General features: G+C 39.2%; 1 protein-coding gene across 43 annotated transcripts in view; it reads left to right on the top strand.

Annotated features, from left to right (window-relative positions):
* Positions 1–22,800, top strand: part of SIPA1L1 (signal induced proliferation associated 1 like 1) — a 215,244-nt gene that overhangs the window by 95,692 nt on the left and 96,752 nt on the right. The window contains exon 1 of one of the 43 annotated variants that reach the window (XM_040559431.1): positions 20,788–20,805. The exons of the other annotated variants lie outside the window; for them this stretch is intronic. The gene's annotated coding sequence lies outside the window, so the exon portion shown is untranslated. Of the gene's footprint in view, positions 1–20,787; positions 20,806–22,800 lie in introns of those variants that run through there. 43 annotated transcript variants of the gene reach the window in all.

The following is a 22,800-nucleotide window of genomic DNA, read 5'->3' as shown; positions in this document are numbered from 1 at the left end:
CAGATGGTAAGACGAACCTGCTGTGGCTGCTTCCAAGATGTACGTGCTGACTGGCTACTGTAGTGGTGACACTAGTTTGGTCTCTTACCTATCAAACTGCCTACTTTTATATTTTAGGCCTACATCGTTTCTGAGACTTCAGTCTTGTCAGACTTAGTAAAAGCTTATGTATGTATAATCGGGGTAATTTATTAAGAAAGGAAGGATAGCAATGGTGACTGCAGAAGTCTGACTTGTTTAGGAAACCAGGGAAGGGGGGAGAGATGAATTGTTTATTCAAAGTCAGCTAAGTTTTGCAATGTTCTTTTGCTTTTTATTTCCTTTCCCTGTCTGTGTTGTTTTAATGTGGTTTACCAGTATGATGACCCCTTCAGGAGTTCTCACTGAAAATGGCCTCTAACTTTCATCTGAACATGCTGATTTCTTCTGCTTCTATAAATTTCACTGTACAGCTGGAATAGCTGTGCTTCACTAGTTTAACACAAAACAGAGATGCATTTATTAGCTGGATAATGTCTGTGCTTCTGGAGTCAAGTCATATTTGCATTTGGTAGAGTTTATAGAAGGCTGTTTTCTCAGTAGAGAGATTATGGAAAATGCATCATGCAAAATCCTCAGGAATATTATTTTCAGCAAGTGTCATGTACCAGATGGCTTTGCAACCTATTTAGCTATCTGTTTTTGTTAATGTTGCTTTGCTTGCTTGAGACCTCAAAACTTAATTTCCCCACCTGCTGATAAATATAGGGTCATAGGAATCGCCACGTTGGGTCAGACCATCTGTTCTTTAATTAGGACTAGTAGCAGATGCTTGGGATGATGATGCACAAAAATCTACAATAGGCAGTTATGTTAATAATATGCTCCAGGGAATCTCTCTCTGGGATCCTGTTAGTTCAGCTTGCGTTGTAAAGCTGTTTATTTTTAAATATTTTCTATTGTGATGCCATTTTATCTTTTGTTCTCCCCTTTAATATTGCTGAGCTTTTGGCTTGGCAGTCCTGCATCCCTCACAGTGAGTTCCCTGGGTAGATAAACGAAGTCTCTTTGGGTGGGGAACTTGTCAACTTTCAATTTAGTTGAATGCCTTCCCTGTCTCTTGTGTTATTCATGGAAGGAAATCCTTGGTCTGCCTTTCCTCTGCCATTTTAAAAATCTTTTTCTTGGGAAAAAAATTGTATTCTTCCTGATGCTTCTTTATGCTTTTTGTTATTCTTGATTCCTGTCTCCAAAAGGAGAGAAAAACACAACTGTGGTAACTGGATGATTCAAATTTCCCACCGTGCTTCAGTTGAAAAAACACCGGTGATGCCTATAAAAGAAAATTTTTTCTTACGCTACCGAAGTAGTATAATTTATACAAAGTACCTTCAGTATTTTAGTTTTTATTTGAGGAAGATGAGCTTTGCTGTAATAGTGAAGGTGCCTTTGCAATGGGCATGTTGACTAAACCTGCTACAGTGCTGCAGCAAAGTGAAGGTTTTTTTCAACTGTTTTCAAAGCCGCTTTGAGCAGAGCATGGCACAGAACTAAAAGGTGGGGGGAGTTCCTTCTCAGGGCCATGGGTGTGCCTGTGTTTCCCTTGGCAGTCCTAGATCTGAAATGAGAAACAGCACTTCTTTTCTTACTGCAGCTGGAGTGGTGCTTAAAGAATTGCTGATCTGGGGGACAAACATCACTTGCTGATAGTAACAGCAATGTTACTAGCTAAACAGCAGCTCCCAAACTGGGGGTTGTGGCAGCACAAATGGGCATGGACACAAGAAACTAATTTCTTTGGGGGGGTGGGTTGTTATACTGTGCTGATCTGAGATAAATTTAAGAGTAATTGATAGAGAAATGGTTTGATATAGATTGTGACTATAATTTTAAATATCTGTGTAAAAGGGATCTCAGTTGTCTCTGTTCTTGCTTTTTTTTTTGTATTTTTGTGGGGCCCTATTTCTCTGTGGAGTATTACTCACGAATTGCTAGCCTCCCTGTATGACTTACATTTTTCTGTATAGATTATTAGGTAACTGATTAAACCTCGAGGTGAGTGTAAGTTAGTAGTTGAAGGAATCAATAGGATTTGAGTGAATGGAAGTAAGAAAATTATGGGGAGGAGAGACAGGTTTTGGTTAGATACATTAATTGAGAAATGAGATGTTGAACCCTATCCTCCTAGCCAGCAAAGGAATGCAGTTTTTTCTAACCTGCTTCTAAGCATTAGAGCCAGAAGCCTCTGTTGTGTTGTGCTCAGGTTTCCAAGGAGATGCGAGATATTTTTGCAAAACTGAGAAATTGAGAAATCATGGAAAGAGGAATTTTAAATTGCATGTCAAACCACAAAATGCAGTGGCACGGAAGATTTGTAATACAAAGTATTTTAAGGGTAGAACTTAAATGCAGTACAGCTGAAATCCTTTTTCACCGATGGTAATGATTAGCATTTAACTGAGAGCTATTTTAGGATGATAAACAACATTCTTTTCATTTTCAACTGCTTGGAGAGAAGACTAAGTGCCCAGATAAATAGATGCTATTTATCACCAAGTCTGCAAGAATTCTTTACCCAGAATTAAAAATCCTAAAGTGTTACTAAGAAATTAAGATGGTTTAAAAATGCTGGAGATCTAGTTCTTGAAATACTGTTTGGCTTGAGAGTGTTGAATAGGTATTACAGATTGAGCATCCCAGGAATGTTCTGTGTCTAGGATGTTAAAAGCTGCTTAAGATTATATGAAGTATTTGTCAACTTCTTGAGGAAACTGGAAATTTTCAGTTGACGACAGCATGTGTGTAGCATCCAACTTTTTTGCATTCAAGAGTTAAGGCAAAATGTAGTAAAACCTGCTCAGATGCCAGCTTATGCTTTGGAGTACTGGGTAGCTGCAGGACACCCCATGAAGCCAGAAGAGTGGACTGATTTTGCTAATCATGGGCATGCGTCATGCTTTGTGAGAGAACTTGTAAATTAATAATCAAGAGATGGACTTCTTTCTAGTGGTATGACAATTTTCATGTCCTAGAATGTCTTGGTGTGCAGCATTGCTAGGATCCGTGAGTCTACAGCAGACTCTCCGGCACAAAGAGAGTAATATCTGAGCTTACATGGTACAAAGTGTGTACTTTCTGCTGTATGGCATATATAACCTTAAGCTTTCTTCTAGCCATACCTTACTGTAGATACGTCATGGTTCTACTTGCCTGTATTTGTTTCATCTGTTAATTTTAATCATGGCTTTGCTTCTGCACCTGCGCTATCACTAACAGGCTGGTCAGCATCTTTATCCCTCTGGTTGTGATACTATTTCTGTACCTCAGGCATGGCTGGCAGGTGGAGCAGATAGGTAGGGTGTGTAGCAGGAAATCACAGGGAGGGGTTCTGTGAATCCCTGTGAAAACTCAGTAGGAGAAGGGTAGGTGGAAACAATACTGTTGTCAGTTTGAGCTGGAAGCCAAGGGGGGATTGGTCTCCCTCAATACTACTTGTCTGGGGTGAGCCAGCACCGGCATTACTGGCTCCCCAGCTGTCCATAGTTCTGCTTCCTGTTTATTCCATAAATTAAAGAAGGTATTCTTCTCAAGCAGGTAATAATGTGACTTTTAAAGATGGAGATGCATGATTTGTTAAAAAAAAACATTTTTTAACAGAACGTCACTATGTAAGAAAAAAACAAAATGCAAAGCACAGTGTTAAGCTTTCTGGTAAAAGCAAAATGTTGTATCCTGTACTTTTATATGCTTAAAATCTCTGTTCTATAAAACAATTTTTTGCTGGCATATATCTTCATGATAGCTTCATACTGGTTTTGGTTTTAAGACTTAGGATGAAGCATTCAGCTGTATTTACTTGGTAATGTGTCAAACCTTAATTTCATTCTATCACCCACTAAGATCTTTGGACATTGATATAAAGAAGCGAACAAGTGAAGTATTTATTTCTATTAGTGAACGTATTTGTAATGTTGTATTTGAAAACACTGCTGTTTTAGGGAAATACAAAGGTCCACAAAATAGTAAAACCTACAAAATAGTAAAATTGCAGAAGTTTTGAAGATTATGAAACAGTTAAAGGATATGTTGCTGATGCAAAAAAGACATCTTGACCAGCTATATATGACTGCATTCCTTGCTTATACATACTGCTTTTTGAAGTATTGGGCCTCTGAACTACAAAAATGATGCAAGTTTTACCTTTGCTTAAAAAACAGGATGTGTTTGATACTAAAGTAATAGAAAAATGTGAGAGGAATGATTTAGGAGATGTAGCTTCAATAAGGTGGAAAAAAAGGACTGAAAATGCAAAAACTTTAGGAAATAATAAAATTAAATATTAGGGAAGTTTAAATTGCCTACTCCGTAGGGGCAGTTATTCAGTTGTTGTTCACAACCGCACTTCCTATTTCTGCTCATGAATGAGTTCATGATTTTAGCTTAGTAATATGTATAAGTAGTGAAAGCAGAGGAAACTATATAGGGGCCAACTGGTGACAAGAATGAATATATATATATATATATTTTTTTTTAATTTTTTTTCCTGCTGGTTTTGGTACCTGGGTTACTTGGGGCAGAGTGAGCTCTAACGCCGCAGTCAGCGCTTCAGTCGTGTAAGCATGCATTCAGGACTTCCCCGAAGACAGCAACGTGAAGATTTTTTTGGTGAGGGAGGTTCCAGTGAAACCTCAAAGATGAGAGGAATTTCAAAAGGAAACTAAAATGATCATCTGTCATGAGAGATTCATTGGCTGCTATTCAGAACAGAAAACTGTGCAAAATGCTTGTGGCCAGCTAAATGAATATGAATGTGTTACATTTTTCCACCCCCCTTTGCATGCATAACAGAACGTGCCTGAATCAAAACGGTTTAGGCAGATCATAGTTGGTTAATGCCCACTTGGTATTTAAAACTTTCCTGGAATAAAATACATTTGTTTGGTTTAAATCAATTTTATGCTGAAGGACTTCCAAACTTCTTGTGAAGCTTTTACATCGATGGTGAGTTGTCTGTTCAGTTAGCTCCCATATAGAACTGACATCAGGTTTCGTTAGAAATATGGTTTGCTGCTGTGAACGTTTAGTTTGTTAAAGTACACAGGAATAAATAATTCCTAAATATAGTTTTTTTTAGTAATTTTATTCTCGAGTAGGATATCCCAAACTGCGCACATCTTGCTCAAGGAAGGGTCCTGATTGTGGTGTGTCTTTGGATGTAAAGTCAGCGCAATTACTGTCTGCATTAGATTTAGCAAAGAAAATAGTAAATACTGGTCTGAGAAAGCTTTTATTCACTGTGGAAATCAGCGTGGTGAACTAGGCAGAGATTTTGTAGGAAGAGGTGGCCATCTAAAGAACTGAGGATTTGTATAGTAATTATGTAGACAAAAGTTGTCTAAATAGCAATGCATCAGCTTTTCTGGATTTCTTCTGCTTGTGATGTTTAGAAGTTTCACTTTGTCATTTGCTTTAGAGAAAACATGGATTGCAGTTTTAATCTCTAGGTGACAGCACAGTGCCCTGTTCTTTACAGCAGGCAGGTGCCACCAAACCGTGTGATGCCGTTGTTCGGAGAGCCGAGCCACCTCTGCTCTTCCTGCCTCCCCCGGGGCGTGGAAGTGGGTACGGTGAGCAGCAGGTGCTGCTTGTGCCCCAGCGTGCCCGCTGCCCCCTAACCTGCCAATCCCCGCAGCTTGCGATGTCTCAAAGCTGCACGCCTGTGCGCACGCATGCCCTCTGGTGACAGTGGAGCATCTTTGAAAGTTCAGGGAAATGCAACAAAATACTGAAAGTAAAAAGCTCTCAGCTCAGGAGGGCTCTTATGTTCTCCCCCCACAAAACAGAGCGGGACAAAGATCCGAGTGATGCGATAATTTGTGTGGCAACTGTAAAAGCTTTCAAACTGTGTAGGCTTAACACTTTTCCCATCGCTTCGTCATCAAAGGTACCAAGAACCTCTGTACAAGCTTTCGTCTTTGTTTCTAGGTGAGAGATGGGGGCAGGCCATGGCTTTCAACTAATTGCACGCTACAGTTCACACAGTGACATTCTCTTCAGGTCATATTTCCAGCAGCCCTGCAGAGCCACGCTGCAGCTCTTGCTCTCGTGCATCCATTTGTGCTCACCCCCTTTTCTCTCTTCTCCCCTCAGCTGCTGCCAGTGTTGAGTTAGATCAGAAGTGAGCTTCCATTCGTCCTAATGAAGCCATCAGTTAAATGCGTGCTTTAAATCCAGATCAGTTCTTCAGTCCTGCTGCCCTCCTGCAGCAGGAGTTTGGCTTGGCCAGGTGGGATCACTGGCACTGAAATCTAGCCCAGGCACTGGGAAACTTAGAGCTGTTCTGAATTTGTCAATGTTTGGTTAACTTGCAGAGCCTTGGTAGATACAACTTAAAAAAATAAATAAAGGAGGAGAGAGTTCTTTTTTTGTGGTAAGGATTTGAGGAAAAAATTGCTTTCCTTTTTGTTTCATCTCCATTTAATGAAATTGGGCGTTACAGTTCTGCATGTGGATATCATTCTCTCTGTCAATGAAATCCTCCTTTTCCTTCCTAGCTGCTGTAAATTTACTGCTGCAGTGTCCTTCAGGTCAGCGGCTCAGTCTGAATTCTCACCAGCTGTAGAAATACGATTGAATAATGTTCTTTTTATGAAAAATGCTATGCAGTGTTGTGTAGTTGGTTTCTTCCTTCTTTCTGCTAGTTCTTCTCTGCTGCTGAACTTTCCATGTGAACCCACTTATTTATACTTACTTGTGTTATTTGAAGGAGCAAGAACTATGAGAAAAGTGCAAGGACGGACTAAGAACAATATATCGGTCCTTTTTTGTGATCCCGATGTGTTGTGAACACAGAAAAGTCCCACCAGCAGAGATATAGCCCTGGTCTGATGGCTCTGAGCCACGTGCATCTCAAGGCCTGGCTGACGCGTCTCGGAGCAAATTGGTTTTGCTCTTGGAGAAGTCTGTTTTGAAAGGACTGTGAAGTGGGATGCTGGATCCCTGTTATCATGCACAAGTCATAGTGGAAGAGAAATAGTTAGGGAACTTCATAAGCTTTCCTGCTTAGAGTAAGATCTTTAAGGCTGAACTTTAGTAGATACCAGCTTTAAAAAGCAAATGCCAGTGGATTGTGAGGAAAGAGGAGGGAAACATACCTGCCTGTACAAAAACGTGTTGTATGAAGTAATAGGATACCATCATACAAAATAAATGGAATATGCAGTGGTGTGAGTTCAGGTGTATAAAAATAGTGGTAAAGCAGCATTACTTTCTTTGTTAACGGAGCATTGTCCCTCAGAGATCTTAAAGGTGGACCTGACTGTGGTGAGACAGCATCTCTGCCTACCTTTTCTCCTTGCCGCTCTCCTTGAGGCTCTTCATTACCCGGCAGTTAAGAAGTCACCTTTATGGTGCTCCGTGTATCGCATTACCTGTAGCGTTTGAATCATTATTCAGTTTGTAAAATGAGTACCTCGTGGAAGTCTTTGGAGCTAATTAGATGTCTTTCTCCCAGGAGCCATCCCTCCGTAAGCAGAAACAACAGAAGCACGGTACGGTGCCGAGTCCCAGAGAGGCTGAAACGTTTCCCCAGCTGCTGCTTCTGCCTGGGCTGGCAAGTTGTGTCCGTTTCATCGCTCACATTTACATGTCACAGCCCTAAGCAGAAACCTCAGGGCATAGTACCACTTAACATATAGTAAATATTGTTTGCCTTTTTTAAAATGGCTAAATGAAACCTGCGTTCTAAGCTTTAACAAGTGTCTTTATAACCATTTTATACAGCTTTAAAACTCATCTAATCTTTAATGGGTTTTTAAGAGGCCTGGTAAATAAAAGGTATTTTCTTACTAATGCTGTCACCCACAGATTTAAGAAAAAAATGGCTGTGGCTGACAGCCATTTAACAATTTCTTAATGGAGTGGTGTTGAGAATAAAACAAAAGTGTTCTAACAGCACAGGTCTTTGACAGCTGGGGAGGCAAAGGGAAACTCACCAGTGGTGCCAAATCCGGAAGGTGACTGTATGCAGATCAGCACTGAGACGAGAGCCTTGTGCTACTTGTGCGCTTGTTCCAGCAGTCTGTTTCCTGTTAAGTTAAGCTGATGCTTATGACTTTTTACAGCTGTTTGACCTGCAGAAGCTAATTTTAGCTGCATTATGGTATACCAACAAGTATGCCACATATTAATCTCACTCTTTTTTCTTGTCTTTTCAGCAGATTTAGGGAAGCATTTAACTGGGTCTTAACTAATTCCTCAAAACAAATCTTTCAAACAAATACTACAGAACAAAAAGAAAGCATTTTTTTCTGAAAACTTTTCCCTTGGCTATTTGCTTTCACCATCATTCTGTTTGACATCAGTCCTCCATTTGATATGATGTCTTTTGGTTACTAATATGAATACACTGTGGAAAAGACATCTCCATTTCTCTATATCTATTCCTTTCTCTACCTGAAGTGTTAAAATCTATCTGTATATTTCATGAAGGTTTGAAGAAGTGACCGAGACTGTCGTTTCTCTGTAGGGAAATGACATTTTCATTTTCTGCTTTTACCTCTGTGTCCTGCTGCTATAATGACTGCTCACTGTTATTCTGTGGATAGCTCTGGTGAAAGCGTGTTTGCGGAACAGACCCATGAACTTTGTAGTGTCTTAAAGAAGTTGCTGAGTGTGTGTTTCAGATCTGTTTCAAAGATACATGCTTCATCCACAAAGTTTCTGTTTGAAACCGTAGATGGAAGCAAGCAAAATGTCTGTCTATAAAGTGAGTAATGTCCATAATGGACGGCACGTGTAATGTCACGGTGCTGAGGAGATCGATTCCACCAGATGCTCAGCTGTCTCCTAGCCTCCAGCTGCTGCTTCACACCCAGATTGCTTGGAAAGTATTTGTAGTAATAGGGAAGGTGGACTTTGGTGTATTTTAGGCATCTTGGACTAAAAAAAGATTTTGTTTCTTGTTGGGCTCTATTGCTTTAGAATTGTTTGGTCTGAGTCCATTTTGAAATTCAATTGTAATATTGAAAGAGTAGTAATAATCAGAAAGTCCATCTACTTCTTTTTGATCTACTACAGAGTTTCTTCTGGTATAACTTCTTATAGGTTATTGTTTGTGTTTTTTTTAAACACGGTTCCTTTGTATCCTACAAACAAATGACAAAAGAACATATTGTCCTGAAGGCTAATATATGTGCACAATTTCTGTGTGGATCGTGGAGCTTCAGAAAAGCTTTATGCAAAATAAAATCTTCCTTTTTTCTTTTGCTCAATGAAATTTATGCTTATCATATTCTGTTGCAAAGCTGTCACTGAAATTCTGTTGTGAAGTGGTGTGTTTGTGCTTTCTTTGACCTCAGTTTTTTGATATCTAGTGAGCTATTTCTTTAGTACGAAGGTGTCTTTGAAAAGAGAAAATACACACCTGTGTGCTGATTCTCTGCTGCTGCTGTCCTCATTTGTTGTCGTGAGCAGTAGTGGAGTAAATAGTTGAATCCCTGGAGGTATGTAGATTAGTAATAGATGATGCAGTGATGGCTTTAATGATAATGCTGCATAAGCAGTCTTTTTGCAAGGAAATTTAGTTCAGTAGTGCCAGTACTATGACTTGGTCTTTTGTAGCAGTCTTTCTGCACAGTGCAATTCACAGCACAGTTGAAAAATGAGAAGTGACAGTTCCTTGTTCCACTGTAAATGGCTTAATAAAAAATTATGATCCACGCCAGAACTTTTAATTGATCTTTTTATTCATAAGTGTTAATAATCATCCTGAAATACTGGCAAAATGAAGGGGAATATGAATGCAATTATTTCAATTTTTAGTTAAATGCCTGGGTTTTTCTCATAACCTTCTAATTGAAACACTTTCACAGAATGTTGAAATTAAAGCTGCTTACAGATTTTTGGGATTCTCCTTTTCAGTATCTAAACTAGTATTGTAAATACATGCATACAATGTATCTTTACAAAGCTGTGTATTTTTATATGGTATTTAGAGAGAGGTTCTTAAATTGTTTTGATGCATATGATGATATATTTGGTGAAATCTGCCACTGTTTTTTCTTCCCCATTGGAAGTATCTTATTACTTATTTTTCATGGAGTTTTTGCTATAATACTATACTGACATTGTTGTCGAACTGTTGCTGCCCAGTGATGTTTGTCTATGTCCTTCTTGGCCAAGATTTTCTTGTAGGCGTCCAGTGAGGTAAGTAGGATATCTAACTGCATGTGAATAGTTCCAGTATCTTGTGTGTGTGTGTGTATATATAGTATCTACATGGATATATCTGCAGAAATATAATTGTACAGATTACGTATTTCAAAGGTATAATACAAATACCTTTAAAAAATGATTCTGAAGCTTCTCAAATTGTCATCTTCAGTTATTAGGTGCTTCTCCACTACCCAGTATTTTCCCAGCATCTACGGTAAGCATCAGGAATCTGGTGTGCAGGAAGATGGGGAAATTACAAGAAAAAGATACAGAGAAAAATTTTTAACTGCTACCATGTTCCTTTAAGGAACTAGAGTTTACAAATACTTCTGCTCAATTTGAAAGTTGTAATCAACTAAAATGAGATTCTATAATAACAAGTATTTGACAGCATTAATGACAGATGATACTGATATCCCAGCTTTTACTACTGAAATGTGTTCTTAAGAGTGCCTTTCATGCTGAGTTATCCTTAAGTGGATTTATCCTTGATGAAAATATTGATATGCTTGGCAGTTCATAACGCTGGAGGGGCATTCCAACGTTTCATGCTCTTGGAATTTAAACCTACAGTTCTTCAAAAGGTGGAGTGTGTCAGAAGTTCAGATGAGCCTAAGAGTTTCGGTAACTTCAGACTGTGAGCTTTCTTGATTAAATTCTTAATTTTTTAGGTTCATCTACTGAATTTAACTATACTTTGTTGGATCTACGTAATTTTCTCTTCTGTTGCTATGCTAATCCCTTGTGGAACTCCACAGGTAAACTGCAGGAAAGCCTCTATTCCAGGTTCCTCTTGCTACTGTTATTCTAAGACATAAGGATTTTTTTCAGGGTAGCTCTTACTGCATGGAAAGGCCGTGGAAGGCAGCTATGGACAGGGTGAAGTATTTCTTACTGGGGTGCAAGTAATGTGGTATCTCCTAAAGGAATAGCCACCCAGCTCACTTATTTTCTGCTGTATTTTAATACTGGCTAGAACAGAGCAAGTATCCTGGGTTAAGTCTGCTGCTTGGTTGCAGTTCTCCCCTGATCTCTGTTGCTGTGTCAGTCTCATGTTCCCTTTACCATTGCTTTCTGGATTTCTCTTTGAAGTGCCCTGCTTGTTTCTCATCTTTTTGCATTTCATCTCTTGCCACTGCTCAGTACTTTAGCAGGGTGTAGAGTTACTCACCCCGACATGTACTCACTGTTTAAACAAATTCAGCTGTTTGCTTGAACCATCAGCTGTTGGACCTGGTGTGTGATGAGTTTTTCAAAAGGGCTTATTCCATACTCTGTTTGTCTGTACATTTTTTTTGAAAGTCGGTAAACAAGTATGGTTATATTTCAGATGAAGGTTGTGTAGTTTTCACTTGTGTTCAGATGTTTTGTTTGAAATGGAGTTAATTTTTCTGTTGATGGAAACTGTTGGTAATTTGGCATCTGCTAAAACAAACATTCGCACTGCTAGATTTAAAAGCAATTTCTATTCCTGCCTTGCTGTGCTAAACTTGAGCATTGTTCTAAAAATATGGATCATCTTTTCTGAACATTAAAGATTATGCAGTTGTCTGTATATAATTGCTTGACGAGAAAAGAAGATGCTATTGATTTTTGGAGTAAGCAAAGTTACTTGCTCAGAGCTGTAATATGATTTTCAAACTGTGATATGTAATTGGCATCCAAAAATGACCTTTTGGGATCCCATTGGGAACCTGGATCTACCATGAAAGCAGTAGCCTAATACAGGTAAATTGACCTGGGCTTTGTGCTTAACTGTCTAGGGCACGTATGTGTGCATGGCCAGGAAGGAGGAGGGGTGGGAAGATGCCAGCCACCTGCTTCTCAGCTGGAGTATGCAGTTACCCTCAGCATCGTCACTTTGTGCTGCCATTGTGATTAACAGAACAAGTGGTCTGCCTAAATATAGACGTGTACGCACCCCGTTGGTAATGGTGCTCTTCAAACCAGAGCACAGGTAGATCTGGTGAACCACTAAAAGCTTGAAAATGTGTCTCCGGTATACAACATTTTCTGGGTTTCCTGGTATATCTTTTAACAACAGAAAAAAAGACCAGACTCGAGTAGTGCACAATACTATAAATGCCTGTACCAAATGTCTAAAGTGCTTAGGAGAAGAAAGAACGTGTGAAAGGTCTGATCTAACTTCATTGCTTAGGTCTTTTTTTGGTGGAAATGTCTGTATGTTTTAGGGCTTGCTTAATTCACCTGGGTAGTATCTGTTACTTTCTCTTTCACTGTCAGTGAATTTGCTCATTCCTGTCAGACACTGTATCAGGTAAAAATATTCCCAAATGAAACATTTTGTTGCCGGAACACTGTGTGATCTGAGTGTTGGATCTTCGAGACATCCAAAAGGGTGCAGAGCATAGTATGGATTGTGTCTTCTGGAAGGACTGTTAGTACTCTTAATGTCTCGGAAAGGGATTCATTAGGAACATTTTTACATGCCTCAAGTTGACGATTTTTTTGTGTCTGGAGTTTCAGGGTCCTCTGAGTTGAGAGTTCATTTGAAGTTTGTTTCTTTATCTGGTATTCCAGTAATGAGACTTAAGAAATTTCCTGTGATTGCTGTGGAGCCAGCAGTCACAGCTCCACTCTCCCTTTGCCCCTTTTCCTCAGGACTTTATTTCTGCAGGGTAGGAGCTGTTATAACTTCTCTGATACCTCACAGGATGACAGCATAATTCCACAACACTGGCTTAAAACATCCATCTAATTCTGTTTACTTTCTGGTTGGACTGAACCTTTTGCCTCGGGACTGTTGGATTAAGGAGCCTGTCTGTCCTTAATTTAGAAGGATGACTTCAAGTTTACAGAGGATCATTGACTCTTCTTTTGTCATTTGAAGAAATTTCCTTTCCCTCAAGTGAGTCAGAGGATATTTCACTTCCTTTCTGTCTCCCCAGGATTTCTCTCTCATCTATTTGATATGCTCTAAGCCTCGTTGAATCCTACATTTCTGCTCCAATGTGGCCAAGTCAGTTATGCAACTATGGCTTTATTAATACAGCATGAGAAGATCTGTTTGTTGATCTTCTTAAAGCATGTGACGCATTAATGTTCTTGGAAACATATCTTTAATTGATCATCATAGGTAATAAACCTCCCAGTGATTCATGAACAAATTAAATGACATGCCTGGATGAGAGTTGTCTGCATCAGAAAGTCAGCTTGTTGTGTAATTCAGCAGTGACTTCATTTCCATATCCAAGGCTTGGCTGCTTTTTTTTTGGAGAAGGCCCTTCTTATCTGTTCTGCTAGGGAAGTAGATCAGTCAGGCTGTTCCATGGGTTTGAATTAAAACGCTGTTTTTTGTGATCACTGGGAAAATTACAGAAGTTGATTTAAAGTAAATAATTTTTAAAGAAGAGTTGATTGAGCTTTATATTTTTGAAAGAAGAACAAAAAATTCTTGCAGATTTATTTTAGCAAATTCAGTGCTCATATTTGACAAGCAAGTATGTCTGAACATTGTGATCTTTCCCAGCTTCAATTGCGTTAGGGCATTATGCAATGGACAGCACTTTTCAAATTTGTATGAAGGTATTTCAACAAATTACAGAATTTCAGGAGTCACCTGCGAGTTCTGGTTCCAGTGACTCTCCTAGTCTGATACACGAGCCCGTTGTGGTTTTATTGTGTATGCTTTTCCTAGACAAATTCTGCCTATACCTTTGAGTGTTCTGTTTCTCATTTCATGACATTTTTTAGAGCCGTCTTGGTTTATTTCTCACTTAATGGGACAAAATAAGGTTCACTGAGACTAGCAGTGTTTCAGTTTTCAACCCACTCCAGTTGTTTGGGGAAAGCTATGTGGCGTGGTTCAGTTTAAATGGCTTAATCCTATTTTGCTTATGGTTGTCTGTATCAAGAAGTAGCTAATAGGGTTAAAACTGTTATATCACTAATCTTTTGGAAGATGGTCTATACCATAAACGTTTTGCTGAAGAAAAAGATTAAATGGACAGAGTAAAGTTCTTGTGCTTGAAAAGTGCTAGAATAAAAAATGCTATTACTTCCCAAAGGATAGGGGCAGCAGTGAAATGTCTTAATTGTGATATGGAACTGAACTGATGGAGAGCGGGTGATTAGGATGGAATCTTTCATAATCTGAGCGATAGGCAGAAACCACTTTATTGCTTGGTATTGTGTTTCTGTATATTGACTTTTTCTCTTCAGAGCTTTGAGAACCACTTTAGTTCTTTGGAAAACAATTGTTTTCCAAGATGGTGCCTTTAGGGAGCTTGGATGAGTTAGCTGTAATGTGAGAGAATATTAAAATTACCAAATAACAATTTAATAGATTGAGTTAAATCTTGAATAGTCAGTGGGCTTTGCTTAATTTACTCAGTGTGATTTCGTGTGTATAAGTGCCTGGACCACCAAAGAGGTGGGTGTCAAGCTGAACTCCATCTTATACTTAATACACATTTTGAAATACAGCTGGGCTCAAAAATAAATAAATAAAAAATGAAGTGGCCTATTTAGCAGATCTGTAAGGCTTTCCAGAACTCTGCCTAATTTGTGTTTTTTAATACAATTTGAGGCAAATGCAGACAATGAAAAGGTATCTGTCAATTGTCAAAAATACCTCTGGCCTTACAGCTGATGCAATGTTTGTAATTTTGTGAGGTCTGGTGGTGGAAAATATCTATATGATGTTTTCTGCTCGGTTTTGGGTCCACTAACACAGTATCTTATCTGTATAACAGTTGAAAATATGTATAAACATATTGATAAACTGTGCTCTAGGCACCTCTGCTATTATGAGTCGTTGTCTTTTTTTCCTGAGGTATTGCCATGCAAAATAAATTGCAGCAAAAGGAATGCAAAGTGGGAGTGTATTTGTTATCTCAGTGAGTTTTACAAAATGGCTGTTCCCTAGAATTCACAAGTTTTGATTAGGATTTGAGATGGGTGTTGTGTTGTTGTAAAGATGCAAATTTTACATTTTCACTGTAATCTCCATGAAGAGATGAGAAAGGGCAAACTGTAGCAGTAGCACAAACGGTCAGGAGAAATTTCCCTTCGGTAATGTCAAATCACCAATTAAATGCTTTCAAGGTCCTGAAGAATAAACTCTTCTAGATATAAAATGCTTTAAAAATGCAGAGATGTTTTTTTGTGCTTTCATCATCAGCCTAGATGAAGCTCTGAAGTACATTGTTGATGTTAGTGAACTCTGACTTTACTGCAATTTTGTGTATTATGTAAAGTGAGATTTTAGATTAGCTTTCTATTAATAGTTGTCTCTTATTCTTGTGTTTCAAGGTTATATTTGACATTAGCATTTTTCTGAGTTCCAATTGCTAAAACATCTTAAGGGTCACATTTAGGGATGCTATCTTTTTTTAATTATTATTATTTCTTCTTAAATATACTTTTTATGGCACAAAACCTACAGCGTATGATGTTATAGTAAGTATTTTGGAAGAAGCTGTCTGAAGTTGTATCAAAAGTGATGGCTCTGTAGTCGGTTCATTGAATGACAGTAAGAAAAGTGCAGGTTCTAAATATGTCAAAACCTTCCTAAAATCCTGGGCAGGTTGGATGACAGAATTACTGGGAATATTAAAAATAACTTTTCCATACTGATGAATTATTTGGCTGGTTTGTGTAGTGCATGTGGCATACAAGTTAAACAGTTCTTACTGGACTTCTTAGACAGTACAAAGCTTTAACTCTGCATTTTTTGACAGGAGTAGTTAACGTTGCTTCTTGTAATGAAGCTGTATATGCTTCATTGCAGTACCTTAAATGTTTCACCAGACTTCAGGTATGACAGGAAAGTTCTAGCGAAAAACTGATCCGGTCACTTCGATGAATGAACCCCCCCCCTTTTTCTCCTGTGTGTGTTCCTACTATTTGATAAACCGCCCTGTGAACCTCATCTCCCCTCTGCAGGAAATTGAGCAGCTTTCCTCATGTGTAGCCACGTGGGTATATTTACTAATTATTCTGTAATGAAAAACTTTCTGAAACTTAATTTAGAGATACAAACCTTAAAACCTGAAGTGTCGAATAGCCAAAAAGGACACCCCCTCAACCCTGTCAAAGTCTGGCAATGATTCTGGGTTGGCTAAAACAAATATTTGAGTCTGTGGTTGTTGTTTAACTCTGTAAGCTCCTGTCCCCGTCCATAATTGTCGACAAATATACATTCAAATAGATCACCTGGACTCTTAGTCTCAGTTCTTGCAAAAAAAACTCCTGCTTTGTTTGGCTCTGCATTTTGTTTACTAGTTTTTCTGCCTGGACCATTAGGATACCTTCCCCAAAACTTTTGGAAGCCAGGACATGCAGGGTGGGAAGAGAGCTCTTGGCTTTGTCTCTCTCTTCCTTCTGAGTAGTACAGAGAATAGTTATGCCCCAGTATAGCTGTGCTGAGCTCTTTTGTCATTTTCCAGCTTTGGGCTCTACAGAAACTGCACGAGGAAGAGGAGATTCCTTGGGAGTCTCTCAGAGGACACTGGGATTTGGGAATTCATGGGTCTCATAGAACAGTTGTTTTGAGCAGCCATTGTCCTTGCAGAGGAATCAAATTTTACTTCAGCTTCATGCTTCGGTATCTCCATCAGCATTTTAAAATGCTTATCTTCATCTCTGAGGGGTTGTGATGCTTATTGCGATATTTCCCTACATTCACTTGAATGTACAGTGGAGGAAAATGTTTATTATCTACAGAACTGAGGATTTGTGAGGATTTTGCAGTGTTTTTTCCCCTTTTGTTCTTGCTTCTTCAGAGATATTTAGTTACCATAACAACACAAGGTAATTGTTAAACACATGCTGAGGCGTTTTTTTAGTTCCTTTGCGGCTCATGTTTGAAAGTCTATGTATATGTAGACTAAAACTCCTCAGTCATGTAGGAGCAATATGATAACTTTGTTAATGGCTTTTATTCTGGGACTAAAATATTGAATTGATAAACACGGTGAAATATTTAGGAGTAGCACCTTGTTTCTTCATACTGTGAAGTTAACCTCTGGTGTAGTGCTTATCAATATGCTAATGTGTATTGAAGCCAAAAACCATCGGCATACCATGTCTGGTTCTAAAAAGTAAAGCTGTAAGCCAGCTGAGACATTACTGGATTTATGTAACCATAGAATTGTGATATGTTGCAGCTTGAATACTTTGCTCCCTGAGTGTGCTTTTCAACAGTGAGAACTACTGGTCTAAAATACATACCCAAGGAAAGTGATGAAATAGGCTTCCAAATGTATTTTGGCTTCCAGTGCACGTTATCTGAAGTTCATAAAGGACTGGCATAGACTCAGAGAGAAGGTGACTCTGTGGTTGTTTAGACACAAACTGTAAATAATTCTTTAACAACAGTAAACATATTGTTGCTGATGAGCAAACACTTGTGTTTATGTGCTGAACTCTGTCTTTGGCACTGGCTTGTGAAAGCGAGGGAAGCACAAACGTTTACCAAACTTAACAGTAGTTAAAACAATCCCCTACTTAGTCAAGTGGAGCAGAATATGATGGTAGGAAATGCATCTGTTCTTCTTTGTGTGACTTTGTAGTGGATAGAGTGCTGTATTGGCTTAACTTCAAACTCCAGAAAGGACATAACTATTTAGAATTCAAGCCAAAATGCTAAGTTATTTCTGTATGAAAGAAAGCAAACATTGCACTTCAATTTAAGCGGGGTGCTGAGGCTGAGGAGCTGACATTTCAGCAGCAGAGTGATGTCTTCATAGAGATGATGAATACAGGCTGAGTCATGTAATCTTCAGCTTCAAAAATTAAAATTAATCTGCTGTACATAAAGTTTTTCATTGCTGCCAGCCCACTCTGAAAACTTAGTTATGCCATATTTGCCAGTGCAGTTGCAACAATTTCGGCTGGGTTTTCTGGTTTTGTTTGGGTTTTGTTTCTCTCCCCCTCTCTGAGTGCACGTAGTTTTTTCTAGCAATTTGCCAACAGTTTGTGTCTAAACAACAAAAATGTCACCTTCTCTCCATGTTACTGTCTATGTCAGCCTTTTAGGAACATCAGGTTTTTACTATTAGGAAGCTTGATTGATGTCTGAATCTAGCTCATCAAAGTCCAAATGAACATTCTCTCTCTGTGGGTCACTTACAGTAACTTTGAGGTTAAACAGTAATGTGGATTTTTTTTCTTTTGATTCTGGGACTTTTACTCAGATTTTTAAGCAAATAAAGCTTTGTTCAACATGACCTGTAACAAAACATGACAGTAACATAAAGCGGACTGAAATTCTAGTTTGTTCAATTTTTGCCTGAAATAAGATCCACCCATGTCCATAAATGACTCGCTAATCAATTTAGGAGGGGAAAGCATGATTATCAGAGTCTTATTCTACAAAGCATAATATCTGTTACCTTCACTTGGAGGATTGTGGAGTGTCTTTGTACATCAGGGTCTGTTAGAAGAACATTTACAGCATTATGCAGAGCTGTCAGAAATACTCTTAAAATCTGGATGGCGGAGGGAAATAAGGAAAAAATAATTCAGTGGTTTGAGATTTGGAATCTCCAGTTTAGCGAGTTGCTTGTTGAGTTTCTATCATTGGCTTTTAAGGGAGGGAAAAAAGTGGGGGAAAAAAAAACAATGGAGGAAATACTAGCGATAAAGATCAATATATAAGCTTGCTTCTGAATTCTTTTAAATTAAACTGGCTCTGTCAGCATTTTGGTTTATTTGCTATTCCACTTGCTAATGTGATTCTGTTTTCATATCATGGTGTTAAGATGCCTTAAATGTAGAATTTGTATCACTGCTTCTACGAGCAGTCTTAAAACTCTACAGGTCAGGCATATGGGTTACCGCCACCATGTGGTACCAGTATTCATTTAAGAAACTTGTGCCTATCTGATGATTTTGCCAGGGAACAAAGAGAGGGTGACTAGCCTGTAGTTGCCTGGGTTGACCTTTTGGCGTTTTTGAAGATGACTGCAACATTTGTTGTTCTTTAGCTGTCCAGGACTTCCCCTCATCTCCACAGCCCTTCAATAATGATAGATAGCACTGTTGCAAGGGCACTGGCCAGCTCTCTCTGTACTCTTTGATGCAGCCCTTCAGGGCTTGTGGTCAAGGTCAAGTTCTCTGAAGTAATCCCTTGATCCTTACTCACTGCTGTTCATTTTCCTCCTTGATCCCTTTCATTATGCACAGAGGCTTGGGAGACTTTGGTGAAGACTGAAGCGAAGAAAACATTGAGTACGTCGGCAGTATCTGTGTCTGCCGCCACTGCGTGCTCACCCCCTTCGGCAGCAGGCCTACGTTGTGCTTGTTCAGCCTCTTACTGCTGGTGCAGGTGGAGAAAGATCTTGTTGCTCTTGACATCTCTTGCAGTTCTTGTCTCATTGGGCTTTGACTTTCCTGGCACTATCACTCTCCCTACTGCCTGGGCAATGTTTCTAATTTCTTCCATGGTTGTGTGTCCACCTCCTACATACTGTTTTTCTTTCTGCAGTTAAGGACTTTCCTAGTCCTTTTCCTAGACTGACATTTGCTAGTTTGGTTTTAAATTACTTCTTCCTCCCTGCTACAACGTAGTTTGTCCCAATAGCAATCACATGGTTATTCTATAGCGGATCTTTTTGTAGGGATATGAACATTAGCCTTGCAGATCATTTAAGTCATGTTTCTCCTGTTCTGGTTTGTTCATTTCCCCCCTTTCTGCTGTCCTATTAATGGAAAGGATTTGAAGAGGAAAATCATGAAATGAAGAACGTAGCTTTAAAACTTGATTATTTTACCACTTGAGTCCTGTAGTTTACATGAGAATTGTCTGTAATCTGTGCCATATATTTTGAACAGTAGTTCCTTCAATGATGTGTTAATCAAGGCTGAAGAGATCAATAAACAGTTCTCTGCCAAGAGGCATTAGCATGATACTAACGCAGTTTATTTGGTTGTTCTTGCCTAAGTGTAAATCCTCAGTTATAAATAAATAACCTAATAGTTTCTGTGGGATTGAAACCTACACAGGATAAATATCCCTACTGTGTGATATCTTCACCTTGAGGCTTGCCCATAGTGAAAGAACCTCTCTCCATGATACATTAATGTTAAATAGTAATTATCTCAGGTTTGATCATTTTCGAACAATTTTCTCTTTAATATTTATATTGGAGATATAGTTAAAATGTTTGCTAGCTATGAGACAAATGCTGAGAGAAAATGCAGCTTGAAAAAGGATGGATTTTTTTCACAGGCAATGATTTTTGAGTCAGGTAGGGATATTGTATCACGAGGAAAGCTCCTTCAGTCTGCTTGATGTGGAGCGTCACATCTCAAGGCTGGTAGAAGATCTGTGGGATGCTGTGGTTTATGTCTCGTTTAGCCCACACATCAGGAGTGGGAGGTGCATGTGGGGCAGAAGGGAGCCTGAGCTGCTGAAGACAGCAGCTCTGGGGTTTGCAGCCCTGTGAACTCTGTTGCCTGCCCCCTGAGAGCTGAGTGCCAGGGTGCTCTGCCATCCTGCTGAGGAGCAGGATCCGTCTCTGGGCATGGCAGTGAGGAAGAGCTCTCTGAGGAGAGCGGAAGGTGAGTTTGCAGCGTGCTTCGGTGTATGGTCATCTGCTGCTGCTCAAGCCCAGGAGAGCTTCCTCTGAAGCCTCTAGCAGGCAGGTAGGCCTCTACAGTATTTTAATGTTTCTTTCCACTTACTGGCTAAAAATGTACATGGAGATGTGTGAAAAGCAAAACAATAGTGAATTCTAAAATGCACAGTTAATACTGTATTCAGCATTAATTTCATGCATAGGGTGTGTTTTTAAAAAAGTCCTTAATTTTTACGTGGTTTTGAAATGAGTTATTTCTTTTGCTGAGGAAACTTTTCCTGGTCTATTCTGTTACCAGTGTAATGGAACAGAGTCCTGGCAGCACTAAAATAAGTAGTAAAATTTCTATTTTTAGTTGGGGGGCATTACAAATCTTACTGCTTGTCCTTTGAAACCCCCAAACTTCTGTACCAACACTGGTTGGTACTGAATAAGTACTACATAAGTACGAGCATTATTACTACATGCTAGGATACAGGCTGTAGAGAATAATGAAATGAACAAAAAATAAACCTGCATGCTACCAATTCATCTGGCCTTCTAAATCTCTAGATGAAAACCTTTGAAATAAAGCCTGGACATCGGCATGCCACAAGGTTGATTAATATCACTTTCTGTCAGAGTGCATCTCGCAGGCAGCTCGCTGTAGACGCTAATCTCTGTTTTATTTTTAGCAAACCATTAGTCTCTCACAGGGGAGTGTGGGAGTAATTGTCAAAGCTGGTAAAGGACTTCTATTAAACCGAATTGCTGCAGCAGGTGTTGGGTGGGATCTCCTTTGCTCTTATCAGTTAGCAACTGGTGGCCTCACGTTTTAAAGACATGTGAAAAGCTGTCCTGTCATGATAAGATTTCCTAGGCTTCCTTTCGGTGGTGTTAGATTGTCTTTCGACAAGTATTCCTTTCTAGGATTTTGCTCTTGTCAACTTGTGTGAATGTGTACCATTCAAATCCTTTCCATAGTCTTCCAGCTCATTTCTGAGGGGATATTTTGCTGGGGTTTTAGCCTGGGTTTCCTGGGGAAGCGAGACTTTTGCGACCAGACTTTCCCATCTGTATGTCCCTTCCATTTACCTCTCATCCTTTGGCTTTGTCAGTTTTGACAGAAGGATAAAGTTTTCTGGACTGAGTAAATATTTTGTGAAAACCGGTTGTTAAATAGGGGACGAGTCCAAAAGCTCACTAAGAAACATCTAGGCAAAATGTAGACCTTATATATCGTGAGTGATCACACAAGCTGCTGCCCCTTGCTTGGCCAAGTAGTGTGCACCTACAGACTTGGCAATAGCTGTAGTGTTTCGTGTTACAGAAGGGATATATGGACATCTGACCTGGGGAGAGGAGGGTGCTAGGTCTGTGCAAACAAATCAGGCCTTGTTGGCCTTGGCAACTGTTGGTGATGTGAATTGGGTCTGTAGGGATAGTTTATTTCCATCCTACAAGTTCTCCTCTTACCAACATGCCTGCTTCCTTTGACTATCTTTCTTTTCATCCCACTTCATTCTTCTGAAGCCAGTAGTGTTTGAGGAGTTTGTTATTTTGAAAGTTGAAATCTACAGCTCTGTTAAAACAAACCTGTGGTTTTCTAACTCCTAGGTTGTCTTTGGTCTCTCATTGTTAGAATTCAATTTAAAAAAAATACACCTACCAAAAAAAAAATAAAAACAGGAGACGAAAAGAACATGTGAAGCAGAATGCAGGCTCCTTAATTTGCCTACATCTATGCCTAGCCCATAGTTTACCCAAACTGCTGTTACTTCTGTGGGTGTTAAAATCATGACCAATTATATCTGACAGGAGACTTCTGTAACTTTATCAATTCCTTTATTCTGTGCCTACTTGGAGGAGCTTGATGCACACACGTGGATATTCAGAGAGCTTATAGCAGCACAAGACAACTCAAACCAAGCTCAGTACTGAGCAGGGGAACTCTTAATCAGATGCGAAGCTGAGAAATCTGACTGGAGACCACGGTGTGATGATCCAGCTCTTTCTGGCAATGGTATCAGAGGTAATTAGGATTAATGCTCTCCTACAGATCATAGCTGTCTCAACTTCTGTA

The sequence above is a fragment of the Cygnus olor genome, chromosome 5 (assembly GCF_009769625.2).
Source record: "Cygnus olor isolate bCygOlo1 chromosome 5, bCygOlo1.pri.v2, whole genome shotgun sequence".
NCBI lineage: Eukaryota > Metazoa > Chordata > Aves > Anseriformes > Anatidae > Cygnus > Cygnus olor.
This window is presented reverse-complemented; position numbering and strand designations above follow the sequence as displayed.